Source organism: Spermophilus citellus, assembly GCF_964194105.1.
Source record: "Spermophilus citellus genome assembly, chromosome: 2".
Classification (NCBI taxonomy): Eukaryota; Metazoa; Chordata; class Mammalia; order Rodentia; family Sciuridae; genus Spermophilus; species Spermophilus citellus.
In genome coordinates this window covers 194875904-194890796 of record NC_138183.1, presented here as the reverse complement: position 1 = coordinate 194890796, position 14893 = coordinate 194875904, and the positions used below count along the sequence as shown (strand labels likewise).

The window sequence follows — 14893 nt, the reverse complement described above, 5'->3', positions numbered from 1 at the left end:
GCTATGTCCCCTGGTGTATCTGAGTTTCCCAGACTCACCAGCAGCACTCAGGCCAGCAGTGTGTCCCAGAGGAGCCTCTTTCTTCTGGAAAGATAATAGCCTGGGGGGTCTTAGGTGTGGACTCCTGACCTCGCTTATTACCCAAAATGTGATTCTGACTTCTTCCTGGAAGCCCCTCTAGTTCCAGGAGATGAAACTGTACTGAGTCAGAGCACTGAGGGCCCAGGTTTTAGATTAAAAAGGAACCAAAAGAAGGAAGTCATGTGGGCTGTCAGAGAGGGGCTGTAGTCTCAGGACTGGAGTTTCTATCCACCCTGCAGAAGAACTGAACAACCTGTCCTTCCTGAAAATACTCAAGATACCTCCACCCTCTTAGCCTGAGCACAAATTCAGGGGAAGGCTCAAGGTCAGCAGATGGATCAGGCACCTCTGAAAGGAAATTCTAGGGCTTCTAGAAGGCAGCATTGACCCAGAGATCAAACTCAGTTCTTGCAGACAGCAGGTCCCAACAGATATTGTTAGCAGGAGTCCTAGCACAAGCCTGGGGCCTTCCCTGGTGGGGAGTCCCTATGGTTCTGCTGCAGTCCTTCCTACTACACCTCTCTAGGATGTACTCCTGTCAGAATGGTGGGGCTCAAGAGGCCTCCCCCACAGAGTTAAGGAGGATGCCATCAATTGTGAAGTCTTGCATGGCAGTGTTGGAGGCCAGTTAAACTTGTCCTTTCCTGAAGCCTGTGGGTAACCTGGGCAGCAGGATCCTGCATAGCCCCAAAGATCTGCTCCCGGGGTTCTGGGTGCAGGGACTGGAGGATGGGCCTGGAAGGATGGAAGAAGAGGCCTGACAGATGGGGTAAAGTACCTAGCTCAGCAGTCTAGGAAAATGACTTGGGCCAGGGAGCCAGACTGTCTGGTTAAAACACCTTACTCAGTGTGTGATCTAGAACATTACTCAACCTCTCTGTGTCTCAGCTGTCCCACTTTTTTTTTTTTTTTAAACCCAGGGGCACTTCACCAGTGAGCTACATCCCCAATTTTTTTTTTGGAAGGGGTATCAGGGATATAACTCAGGGGCACTTGACCACTGAGCCACATCCCCAGTCCTATTTTGTATTTTATTTAGAGACAGGGTCTCACTGAGTTGCTTAGTGCCTCGCCATTGCTGAGGCTGGCTTTGAACTTGCAATCCTCCTGTATCAGCCTCCCTAGCTGCTGGGATTACAGGTGTGCACCACCATGACCAGCCTCCAATCCTTTTTATTTTGAGACAGCACGGTTCTGAGATGTCCTCACTGCAGAGGCTGGTTCTCAGGACTGTGTGAAGGGTTTGAGTGGGTGGGTTCCCTGGGACTCTAAGAATAGGACTGAAGGCTCTGTCCTGTGTTAAGGTTCATTCTGGGTTTGATCTACCCCTGGAACAGGCCTCTAGCAGGCTCAGCTATAGGATGGAGTGCTACAGTTCAGGGAACTCCTGCCAACCACTCCTTCCTGCCCTGAATCCCTGGTGACCTGGGTCAGCAGGCATCTCCAAGTCTTCCCCAGGGGAAGGCTGCCTCCTTCAGTACCTTCTAAATTTAGGGCCAGGGCTCTGTGACTCATTCCTGAATCTGCTTTGCTACCCTCCTCCAGGAGTGTGCTCCCACGGTATTTTTATCTTCTGCTACCTCAGTCTGATTAATAAGGCCCCAGAATCCCACAAGAGCCACACACCAAGAGCTCCCTGCTCCCACTTGTCCCAGGTCAGCTCTGGCCTTCTTTTTGTCTATACCCCCCCCTTCCCTGATGTCTCCACATTCCCAACTCCCTCAACCCCAACTAGAGCTCATGTGCTTGGGTGGGGTGGCCACACTGAGGTCTGGCTCAAAGCAGAACTAGGGGAAGGAGAGGTGAAGTAAAGCCCTGCCCACTCCAATTCATCTGCTGGGCAGAGCCCTCACCTGAAGTCAGAAAGCTATATACTGACCCAGAATCCTCCCTCCTCTCTGAGGCTCTCAGTGAGTTCTTGGCAGTGCTAGACTTTTGTTTCCTCCTCTATAAATAAGGGGTTCAACCAGAATTTTATTAGTGAATCATGGATCAAAGTTGAAATGACCACTGTGTCAGGCTTCCATCTTCAAGCAGTGCGGGCTGAGGGTGGGGTGTCTGGCAGGCCTGTTTTCCACCCAAATTCCTCCTTGCCCCCAATCTCTGCTCCACTCAGGGGAAACACAGGTCAAGAACCTGCTGTCAGTCTTCTTGGACTTCTGCCGTGCAGGGAAGAGAAGTCAGGTACAACCCCCTACCCTAAAGGGGCTGGAGAGATCCCAGGGTCAGTTCTGGTCTGTCCAGGCATGTAACATACAACTTCAGGAAAGAATTGTCTCAACTCTGGGCCTCAGGTATAGGGAATGCATGTGGAGGTGTTAACACTGGAGACATCTCTTTCTTTGCCAGGCTCTGAGGCCAGAGGAGAATATGGGGACCTGGGTCTCCCCTTGGCTTCCAGAAGTGTGAGGGGCATGGTATGGAGGAATTAGGGACATGGGCAGACCTGAGGATGCTGCATGTCTGCTGGAAGAGAAACCATTTGCAGCCAGCCTCAACCTGTCTTCCCGAGGAACAACAGTGGCCAGTGTTTATTAAGTGCTTATTATGTGCCTAGTGCTGTTCTGTGCACTAAACAGGTTTTAACTTAATTTATAGTTAACCTCAAGACAGCCCTGGATAAGGCTTACCACCTCCACTTTACAGAACAACTGGAGGCTCAGAGAGGGGCAGTGACTCACCCAGAATCACTGGGAGGGCTGGTGAAAAACCAGGCAGGTCTGACTGCAATTCTGGTTTCCATTTGCTACCCCAAGGAAGCCCTTCTTAGAGTATACATTAGATACCTAATAAATGTTTGATGTCATTATTACTGCTATGTGATAAAAAAAAATCCCTATTCTAGTCTACTTGTCCCCCAACTCCTATGTGTCCTTAAGAGAGTCCTTTTTCTTCTTTAGTCTCAGTTTCCCTGGCTGAAAAACAGAAGCAAGTGAAGGCCCAGAGAATTAGATACTTGAAAGAGGGGAGGATCTTGGATTTCCTATTTCTATAAATAGCCAAATTGCCTTACTTGCCTGAGGAGGTTTAAACAGCAATCAAACCTCAGGATCTCCCAGTTCTTACCTCAACCTATCCCTAGAACCTCTAAGAGCTCTCCAGAGGGAAACAGCTGGGTACAGCCCAGCTCTACTGCTACAAGAGACAGAGAAAAGTTCACTTCCCTGTTGAGCAGCTGCATGATCCTGCAGGTGGCAAGGTACCACCTCTCTTCCATTTGTACTAGTGGCTCCCACAGCCTCACCTCAATGTGCATCACTTCCTCTCCTCACCACCCAGGCCAGCTGGTGTATCACCTCCAGCTGCCACTGGCCTAACTGGAGTCATCTGAGCCTCTCAAGCTCAAAAACAGAGTCCAAGTCCTACCATTCCTTTCTATTTAATCCGTCCCCTTAATACTGACACATCATCTGTCACAACTGGGCTCCTGCGCTCACCTTTGTCAAGTCCTAAGAAGCAGGGTCTCTACATCTCCAGCAACACTGTTCTTTTCCCCCAGGATTCTCCTGATCCTCCTCAGTTTCCTGCTTCTGGTGGTCACCTCAACAGAGCAGGACACTCCTCCAATAGGCCATTGTTCAGAAGTCCAGGCCCTCAGGGAAACAGTTTATTTCTCTATACCTATATCCAACAAAGACACACTGCTCCTTTGGATTCAAGGAAGGGCTCCAGGCCCAAAAGTAGGAGGGTTGGGTTTCACTCTTGCTCACAGGCTGCTCAGACCTGAGGCAAGCCCCTACCCCTTTTGGCACTCTCAGTTTTGCAAATTGTATAAAGAGGAAATGGGTCCTTCAGTCTGCAATCACCTTACTATAATAATCTTTTGCCTTTATAGACTGCTTGGGAATTTCATTTTCATCCCTGGATCTCGTTTGATTCTCCCAACAAGCTAATCCACTTATAAATGAGAAAGCTTAGGTTCCCAAGGGAACAAAAATACCCAAGTCACACAGCAAATCAAAGGCAAAGCTTGGATTAGAGCCCTGAAATCTTGGTCCTTCCCTGGTCCTTTACTGTCTGTGATGCTGGGACTCTTGCTGTGTGGCTTTCTTTGATTTGTCCCATTTGTAAAAGGACAGTGTGAGGATCTAATTAGGAGAGGCAATGAGGGGGGCTGTGTTTGGGAAATTATAAAAGGCTGCAGAAAGATGACTGGACCGCTACACTATTACTTAATTGCTCTTCTCTTGGCTGAAGCGCCCCCGCGCGTCGATCCCTAGACGCTCCGACTGCGCAGGCGCCCTTCAGTGTTTACAGACGCCTCGAGGCCCTACATTTGCGCGTGCGCTTCCAGCCTCCCGGCCAAGCCAGAACCCTCCCGCGGCTCTTCCTCCTCAGATTAGAGCCTGCGCGCTCCAGTCCCCCTAGCGGTTGTGGCCGTTCTGTCACCACGGCTCCCTGGGGACTCAGTCGGCTCCGCGTAGGTTGGGGCGCACACAGCCCCAGAGTGGCGGAGATGTTAGGAGCGACAGGAGGCACAGAGTGATCACTATCTCCTCCTCACCCTGTTTTCAGCATCTCAGTCGTCGTTCCACTGAACCTCAGGCATCGATCCTAGCATCCACCGCCGCAGACACTAGACCGTAGTCAATCCCACCGAAACCTCAAAGCACCGCCGCATGGGAGCTGTAGTTCGCGGCTAGGACCTTCCTGGGGCTGGGACGCTGTAAAGACTACGTTTCCCAGAAGTCCAAGAGTCAGAGTCGCAGAAGGACCCGCCGCCTGTTGGGAGATTAGAGTTTGGGGACCTTACTGGGGTTTTGCAAACGAACCTCAGGCTCTGAACCTCGGGTGGCGGATTCGCGTAGCTAGCGTAGGAGTGCACAAGCATTGCTAAGGATGTGTCTTAGAATACATCCCATTAGTTTGCAACTCCCACAGGGCCCCCTCCCCATCACTCCTCGGAGACTGCACTCTCAATTATCATCTTACTGCAATAATGGAAATGTTCTTTATCTGTGTTATTCAATACTATAGCCATTAATCTGTGATTATTGAACACTTGACATGTGGATAAATGCAATGCATGAATTCAAATTTGTACTTAATTGAATTCATTTTGAAATTAATGTTTTTTTTTTGTTTTTTTTTTTTTTTTTTTTTTTTTTTTTTTTTTTTAGTCGTAGATGGACACAATACCTTTATTGCATTTCTTAAAAATATGGTGCTGAGGGGCTGGGGATATTGCTTAGTTGATAGAGTGCTTGCCTTGCACACACAAAGTCCTGGGTTCAATCTCTAGCACCACAAAAAACAAAAAATAAATAAATAAATGTGGTGCTGAGGATCGAACCCAGTGCCTCACACGTTTTAGGCAAGCACTCTACCACTGAGATACAATCCCAGCCCTCTTAATTAACTTTTAATTAATGTAAGCTTAAGTGGATAGCTGTCAGTAGGGTTACCATATCGGTCAGCTCAGCAAACCAGACCTGGGCCTGTTGTATACTAACAGTCACCCTGCCCCCTGCCTTTGTGAGGCTCCTGTTTTAGTTTCTTGTGGTCTGACATTCAGTGTGCTTATCAGTTTGCAGCTCCCTCCTCAGTTTTTGTCCCTGGAAACCTCAAAATTAGTTTGGACTGTAAAAATCTGCCCTACTATTCATCAGGCTGAAATAACAGACACATAGAAGGTGGTATTTTTTTTTTTTTTAATCCAGGGATTGAACTCAGGGGCACTCAGCCACTGAGCCACATTCCCCAGCCCTATTTTTGTATTTTATTTAGAGATAGGGTCTCACTGAATTGCTTAGCGCTTTGCCATTGCTGAAGCTGACTTTGAACTCAATGCTCCTGTCTCAACTTCCCGAACTCCTGGGATTACAGGCGTTTGCCATCTGCCTGAAGGTGGTAAAATTAACAAGAAATATTTTTCCTAAATACATACCACAACCATAAAAATGTCCTAACAACCCTTTGCTTTAAGTGACTACTTCTTCCTTACTTAACTGAGCAGCCTTGTTTTCTAAAATTATAGGCTATTGGAAACAGCTGTTTGAATTGTTTAAACAAGAATGAAACTCTTGCCTGGGGGATCTAACTCACTAAATGGACAGAATTTACACCCAGGGGCAGAGATTGAGATAAGGGGTTTCTGAACATGTGTTCTACTCTAACCAGTCTGGGTGGCCCACAACTGTAATCCCACACACTTGGGAAGCTGAAGCAGGAGGATCAAAGTTCAAGGCCAACCTGGGCAATTTGGTGAGACTGGTCTCAAAATAAAAAATAAAAAGGGCTGGGGATATAGTTCAGTGGTTAGAGTACCCTGGGGTTCTATCCCCAGGGCTGCCAAAATAAATAAATAAAATTCTAAAGAAATCTACCTATATTAACTTCATTGTTTCCAAGGAAACAGCACCTTGCATCCACTTAGCAGTCCATTCCTGATGCTGACCCCTTTATACATGGCTCTGATTTGCTTGAGTATATCACCTACTGTCCAGATGTGGTTGACTAAGGCCAGGTGGAGGTGCTGGGTCATGCTACTAGAAGTGTAGACAGGCTGCATATAGTGGGCATTGTGCTGGAGGGCACAGTAGTGGGCATGTTGAGTGGCTGCAGGTGCCTGCCAACTACTTCCTGGTCCCTCTGTAGCCAAGGTTATTCTCTTTGCCATCACCATCAGCCTGAGCTCAACTGACTTTGGCAGCTGTCTTCCTCACCTGCTTGTTGCTCATGCTCAGAGCTTCCCCTTCAACCTCCTGGCTGTGGCTGTTGACAAGCACCTGTATCCCACTTGGGTGTATAATTTTAGTCACTAGGTCCTGAGCAGAGGGAAGATGGTTTTTGCTGTCTTCTGGGTCTTTGCCTTTAGCTTTGGATTGACTTCATTCCTAGGGTAGAACAGTAAAGACAGTACCACCAACTGCAAAGTCCCAAGATGGAACCAAAGATGAAAGTTGCTGCTCTTTAAGAATGTGGTCCTCATTAATTATATATATATATATATATATATATATATATATATATATATATATATATATATTTCAATTTCTTTTTCTTAACCTTATTTTACTTATTTATTCTTATGTGGTGCTGAGGATCGAACCCAGGGTCTCACATGTGCGAGGCGAGCACTCTACCGCTGCGCCACAACCCCAGCCCTAATATTTTAATTTCTTTGGCTGTGTCCTGCCCCCAGTGCTCATAATGTTGCTGATCAACATCAAGGTCTTTATGGTGGCCTGCATGCAGCTTCAGTCAGCACACCAAGCTGATGGGCCACTAGAGGACCACTGTCCATCGGGAGATAACGCTGCCATGTCACAGACATTGACTATGGGAGTTTTGCTCTGTGCTGACTACTAGGACATGCCATCAACTGTGTCATTCTTTTTCAGCCATTTTGGGCTAAGGATAAACCCAAGTGGGTAATGAACATGGCCATTCTCCTGTTATAGCCAATTCAGTTGTCAATCCCATTGCCTATGCCTCCTTGAACAGAAACTTCTGCTATACTTTTCACAAAATCACTTCCAGGGGTATGTTCTTTGCCAGAATGATGTCAAAAGTGGGAATGGGTAGGACAGGATACAGCCTGCTCTCAACGTGGGCCTGTGACATAGGTTGTGGCCTCTTCCAGGAGAAGTCACAAACTCACAATAAACAAGGGACAGGGAATGACTGATTTTCATTGTGAACGATAGCTCCACTTCAAAATTGGGAGGGCTGCCTCTTTGGAGCACTTTCCTGGAGTTTCCACATATCTAGCTATATGTATGTATTAGTAAGATCCAAGGGTTGACAAATAGATTTATGGTTCTATGCAGCTGTTCTTACTGTGTATATGATGCTGACAGCTTAAATGGATTCTGAAAGAATTTTTAAAAAAGAGTCTGCCTTGGTTATGATAGAAAATGACTGAAACTATTTAACTGTAGAACTCTGTGAACTATTATAATGTGAATATTTTTAAACTTAGGGGCAATGGAAAAATAAAAGTTGGTTGTACTAAAAATGTATACTTGTTTCTAAGAAGGCAACCAGGAAAATAACAAATATAATTCTTCAATCAAGAAACTGCCATATTGTGATTGCTTCAGCAGCACATATATTAAAAATTGGAATGATACAGAGTGGATAGCATGGCCCCTGCATAAGAATGACAATGGCCCCTGCACAAGGATGACATATGAAGCAGTCCATATTAAAATAAAAAAAAGAAGCTGCTATATTAATCTAGGGAAATAATATTCTCATAAGTTCTTAGGTAGAATTATCATCAGAAAATCATGTCAAACTGTTCTTTTTCATTTATAGAAACTACCCTTGAGGAAGAAACTGGAGAAATGGGATTCATTCTCTATAAAATTCTCTCTTTAAAAACTAGGTAGCGGGCTGGGGATAGAGTTCAGCTGGTAGAGTGCTTGCCTTGCATACACAAGGCCCTGGGTTTAATCACCAACACCACACACACACACAAAAAAAAAACTAGGTAGTGAATTTTATATCACAAGTTCAAACTTGGTCAAGTTATTGGACTCCCATGTATGAAAATTTTTACTAAGTAAATTTATATGAGTGCCTATTTTGGGTGAAATGAAAATAAAACTGTAAAAAAATTAAAAACAAACTTTACCTAATTTATGTCCCTCTCTCAAACCTACAATAATAATAAGGAAAGTAACTTTTCCTTTTATCTTTGATGGAACACTCACGAGTTCCTTTGGTGTGTTGTCTGTCTCATTACAAAGGGTCAATAAACCTGACTTCATCAAATTGTGAGGTTTGTCCCTCGTGGGTGGGACACTATGAAATATTGGTGTCCTCTAGTCTCTGTCACAGCCCTCTCTTCTTCTGCAGGCTTTCTTTGGATGACCTCATTCACTTCCATCCAAACCCCTAGCTCATAATTTTCTCCTTTCATGAAGACAATTCCCTCTGGTTGACCCACAAGTTACTTAAGCTCAATATGTTCAAATCTGAATTATCTTTTTTTTTTTTCTTGGCTCTTTTCTTTGGTTGGAGGCAACAACAACTCATTGATGTGTTCCAAGTAAGAACTAGACACTGACCACTTCTGGCTAGAGAATGGGTGGGAGACAATCCTCACTAGGCCAGGTACCTCTTCACCCATTGTACTCAAATTATATCATCAGAATCAGCAATTTTTCACCTAATCAATGTCCTAAAACCTTAGAAAGTTGGGAAGATTGGGTTAGGGGAAAGTAGAAGTTGGGCCTGATTTGCTCTACCCTATGGTTCCATCCTTTCAACAAGGAATTGGATCTTATAGTGGAGGTTCCACCTCTTTCCCCCACCTCTTGAGGCCCATCCAGTTAGTTTCCTCACTAGGTCCATTCATTTCCCAGTTCCTTTTGGTGCCTTGAAAATTTCACAGCCATCCGTCCTTGCTAAGCCTGACAGTTTTTTTCAGGGAAGCTACTCAGATCTCTGCAGAGGGGCAAGGCAGGGTGTGGGCTATCTGCTGCTGGGAAGGAGGCTGAGTACTGTGGAATGAAGTTTCCCTCTTGCTGTCCTTGGTTTTCTTTTCTTTTTTTTTTTTAAAGAGAGAGTGAGAGAGAGAGAGAATTTTTAATATTTATTTTTTAGTTCTCGGCGGGCACAACATCTTTGTTTGTATGTGGTGCTGAGGATCGAACCCGGGCCACACGCATGCCAGGCGAGCGCGCTACCGCTTGAGCCACATCCCCAGCCCTGTCCTTGGTTTTCTAACACTTGTTTGTTTGTTTTTTTTCCTTTTCTGTGGCTGGTGCTGGGGATGGAACCCAAGATCTTGTGCATGCTAGGCAAGCTTTCTACTACTGAGCTGCATCCCCAGTCCTAACACTTCTTGAAACTAAACTTACTTCTACAATTTGAGGGTTTAACTTCCTTGTGAAGGATCCTCTTGCTACTTCATCCGCTCCACATCCCATCTTCTAAACAAATTCGTGTTCCTCTTGTTCACAACACTTTGATGGGGCTTCTTTTAGAATAATATGGGGTCATCCTCCCCTTTGTTGCCTATTTCAAAGCATTTTTCACATTAGCCAAAATTGAATGAAGCTGAAATCACAGGTTTCTCCTCTTGGTGGGAGGAGAAACGTAGCTTCAGTTTACCTTTAAAGTAATAGTCAGTGGTGAATGTGTGTGGAGCTCAGGCATAGGAGCTTTTGTAGGGTGGGACTGTTGACTTCCCCTTAAACTTCATATGCCAGAACTAATACCCAATGACAGTATTAAGAGGGTGAGACTTTGGGAAGTGATTAAGTCATGAGGGCTCTGACCCCATGAATGGATTTAGTGCCCTTAAAAGGGGGGCTTCAGGAGCTCCCTGACCTCTCCCACCAAGTGCAGATGCAGAACAATAACACCATCTCCCCCACCCCACTTTTTGAGGTGCTGGAGTTGTAACCCCTGGCCTTAAGCATGTTAGGCAAGTATTCTACCACTGAGCAACATCCACAGGAAATAGCACCATCTTTGAAGCAGACAATCTACTGGTGCCTTGAACTTGGACTTCCCAGCCTCCAGCACTGTGAACAATAAGCCTTTGTTGTAGTCATTTATAAATTATTGTTTGTTGTTGTTGTTTTAATTGTCAGGTATGGTGGCACACTCCTGCAATCACAGCAACTCGGGAGGCTGAAGCAGGAAGCTCACAACAGGTACAAGGCCCCAGCCTCAGCAATTTAGTGAGACCCTGTGTCACCAAAAAAAAAAAAAAAAGGAACTGGGGATGTGGCTCAGTGTAAAGCATCCCTGGGTTCAATCCCTGGTACCAAAATAAATAAATAAAAGTGCTTTATTTATTTATTTTGGTACCAGTAGACTAAGACAGAATAGATGAAGACAGCTATAGATGAACTCACTTTTCCCAACCCCTATATGTTTTTAACCATTTCACACTTTTAGGCTGTTTCATTTTTAATTCTACATTAATTACTTATAATATTTGGTGGGCAATTAATTAACAACATAAAAAACTGTTAATTTGCCTTAAGATTGTTATCAATGGGGCTGGGGATGTGGCTCAAGCGGTAGCGCGCTCGCCTGGCATGCGTTTGGCCCGGGTTCAATCCTCAGCACCACATACAAACAAAGATGTTGTGTCCGCCGAAAACTAAAAAATAAATATTAAAAAATTCTCTCTCTCTCTCTCCTCTCTCTTAAAAAAAAGATTGTTATCAAAAATTTTTTTTGTATTATTTTAGTTGTTGATAGACCCTTATTTATTTATACGCAGTGCTGAGAATCAAACCCAGTGCCTCACACATGCCAGGCAAGTGTACTACCACTGAGTCACAGCCCCTGCCCAAGATTGTTACCAATTTTTTTACAGAAATTTAAATTTGTCTTATCAAACTTCATATAGAACACATTCAGATATCACTAAGACTGAGAAGCCAAAGCTAGGAAAATAAAAAAGCAGCTACAATGCTATTTGTGTTCTCATGTACTGAGAATAAAGCCAACCCAATCCCAAAGGTATTATTTGTGAAAACTACTTGCAAACAGGAGTCTAAACCTTTGATGTTATCATTTAGAAACATAACATAAATATCAGAAGCAAAAAATAAACTTGCTGGGTTTTAAGCAGTATTATGAAGTATCTCAGACATATATTTCCAGTGTCGGGACACCCAGATCTAGCTCCTTTGGATTGTGCTGGTTTCCTTATTTTCTTTTAATATTTATTTTTTAGTTATAGTTGGGCACAATTCTTTTATTTTATTTATTTATTTTTTAATGTGGTGCTGAGGAACCAGGGCCTCACACAGTGGTAGTCAAGCGCTCTACCGCTGAGCCACAGCCCAAGCTCCTGGATTCCTTTTTATGGATGTATTGTGATAAAGTAACCATTCATCCTGTCCAGCACTAGATTGCAACTTCTGGATCCAAGGTGTGTGTATTTATCAGATGTGGCCAAATTGCCCTCCCAAGAGAGCAAATAAACCAGGTTATACTCGACCAGCTACAAATGGTGGACTCCATTTCCCATACCTGCATCAACTAATTTTAAGAAAAACAAAATTATTGGGCTGAGATTGTAGCTCATTGGTAGAGTGCTTCCTCAGCACCACACAAAAATAAATAAAATAGCGGCTGAGGAGATAGCTTAGTTGGTAGAGTGCCTTGCAGTGTCGGGACTCCCAGATTGGATTCAATCCCCAGTGCCACAAAAAATAAAATATAAAGTATTGTGTTCATCTGCAACTAAAAAAAAAAATTAAAAGAAAAAGAAAGAAAATTCTTCATTTGCCAATCTGAAGAATAAAAGATGACTTTTTCTGCCCGCATCCTGCATGAGGAGGGAGTGCGTAACTGTCAGATGTGTGGGCCAGCTGGGAAATAAAAGCTATGAAAGTAATATTAAGAGATTAGGGACTTAGATATTGACTCATCAGTAGAGCGTTCGCTTAGAATGTTCGAGGCCCTGGGTTTGATCCTCAGCAATAAAGGTACTGTGTCCAACTACAACTTAAAAAATAAATATTACAAAAAAAAGGAGAAATTAAAGACAAAGACAAGAATTATCTATTAAAAAGCAAAGGCTGGACAGGTGGATAGCCCTGATGGGTCTGATCCTAACAAAGAGAAAAACCTGCACTTGCTTTATTTATAGCGGTACAGACCAAGGGGGATAGTAAGGAGCTTCTTCAGGAAAAAAGAGGATAAGAATGTGGGGGAAAAACAGTTTTTTTGGTGCTTGTCAGGTTCCCCCCATCTCCCAACTGAACCTGGGGCTTTGAGCTGAGGTATGGAGCCAGGATGATCTGGGCTTTCGCCATCCTGGGAATTTCATCCAGGAGTTCCCAGAAAAGCAGCTTCCCTGTCTAAATGGCTTAACCAAAATCCATAGCTGATACAAGGCTCCCAAAGCCTTTCATTTGAATTTTAAGCTACACTTTACTAGTTATGTGCAATTTTATTTTCTGTGGATGACTTGTTTTTCTTCTGATAAAAATCACTGTTTCTCCCACACACACACTCCAGTTCTGGAGAACAAATCAAGGCTCACTGAACTACATCCTAGTCCTTTTTGACTTTTATTTTGAGTTGCCCAAAGTGGCCTTGAATTTGCATTCCTCCTTCCTCAGCTTCCAAATAGTTGAGTACAGATTAATGCCATTGTATCTGCTCCACTGCTCATTTTTATAGTGGGTTTCTGTTTAGTTGATTTATAGAGGTTATTTATATGTTCTGGATTTTATTACTTTTATATGTATGCTGCAAGTAGTTTCTCTCCATTTTTTTTTGTCCTTGCTTGCTTTTTTTGCAGTGCTCAGGACCCAACCCAGAGCCTCACACATGCTACAAGTACTCACTGAGTTGCACTCTAGTCCTCTCTCCACCTATTGCCTCCTTTTTTTTAAAAAAATATTTATTTATTTTTAGTTGTCAATACCTTTATTTTATTTTATTTTATTTTTTTATGTGGTGCTGAGGATCGAACCCAGCGCCCCGCGTGCACCAGGCGAACGCGCTACTGCTTGAGCCATATCCCCAGCCCTATTGCCTCTTTTTTGACTTAATTGATTGTACATTTCTTTCTTTTCTTTTCTTTTGAGACCGGGGATTGAACTCAGGGGCACTTGACCACTGATCCACATCCCCAGCCCTATTTGTATTTTATTTAGAGACAGGGTCTCACTGTTGCTGAGGCTGGCTTTGAACTTGTGATCCTCCTGCCTCAGACTCCTGAGCTGCTAGGGTTAAGGGCATGTACCACGGTGCCTGGCCTGCATTTTGTTTTTGAGTGAGCTGTTTTTGCTGTTGTTTTGTGGTACTCAAGATTGAACCCACTTAGCTAAGTTCCCAGCCCTTTTCATATTCTATTTTGTGACAGGGTCTTGCTAAGTTGCCCAGGCTGGCCTCAAACTTCTGATCCTCCTGCCTCAGCCTCCTCAGCCTCAGTTGCTGGGGTTACGGATGTGTACTATCTCACTGAGATGTTTTTTTGCTTTTGTTTTTTCCTTGAGACGGGTTCTTGCTTTCTTGCCCAGGCTGGTCTCCAATGATACTACAGCCTGAGCCTCCCAAGTAGTTGGGAGTATAGGTATGTGTTATCATACTGGCCCTGAGTGAGGATTTTTAAATTGTGGTAAAATACAGGGCAACTCTTAGACAATATAAAGGAGTAGAGATAATACCATGCATCTTATCTGATCATAATGGAATGAAACTGAAAATCAACGATAAAAGAAGGAAGGAAAAATCATGCATCACTTGGAGAATGAACAATAGGTTACTGAATGATCAATGGGTTATAGAAGACATCAAGGAGGGAATTAAAAAATTCTTAGAGATAAATGAAAAACAGACACAACATATCGGAATCTATGGGACACATTGAAAGCAGTTTTAAGAGGAAAATTCATTGCTTGGAGTTCATTCCTTAAAAAAAAGAAAAAAACCAACAAATAAATGATCTCATACTTCATCTCAAAATCCTAGAAAAAGAAGAGCGAAACAACAGCAAAAGAAGTAGAAGGCAAGAAATAATTAAAATCAGAGCTGAAATTAATGAAATTGAAACAAAAGAAACAATTGAAAAAATTGACAAAACTAAAAGTTGGTTCTTTGAAAAAATAAATAAAATTGACAGACCCTTAGCCACGCTAACGAAGAGAAGAAGAGAGAGAACTCAAATTACTAGCATACAGGATTAAAAAGGCAATATCACAACAGACACTTCAGAAATACAGAAGATAATCAGAAATTATTTTGAATCCTTATACTCCAATAAAATAGAAGATAGTGAAGGCATCGATAAATTTCTTAAGTCATATGATCTGCCCAGATTGAGTCAGGAGGATATAGACAACCTAAACAGACCAATATCAATTGAGGAAATAGAAGAAAC

The 14893-nt window shown here is 43.6% G+C and overlaps 1 protein-coding gene across 2 annotated transcripts in view; it reads right to left on the bottom strand.

Annotated features, from left to right (window-relative positions):
• Positions 1 to 4735, bottom strand: part of STARD10 (StAR related lipid transfer domain containing 10) — a 36598-nt gene extending 31863 nt beyond the window's left edge. The window contains exon 1 of one of the 2 annotated variants that reach the window (XM_081282367.1): positions 4586 to 4735. The gene's annotated coding sequence lies outside the window, so the exon portion shown is untranslated. The remainder of the gene's footprint in view (positions 1 to 4585) is intronic. The other variant, XM_081282366.1, reaches the window with a different exon arrangement.
• Positions 4736 to 14893: the final 10158 nt, after the last annotated feature.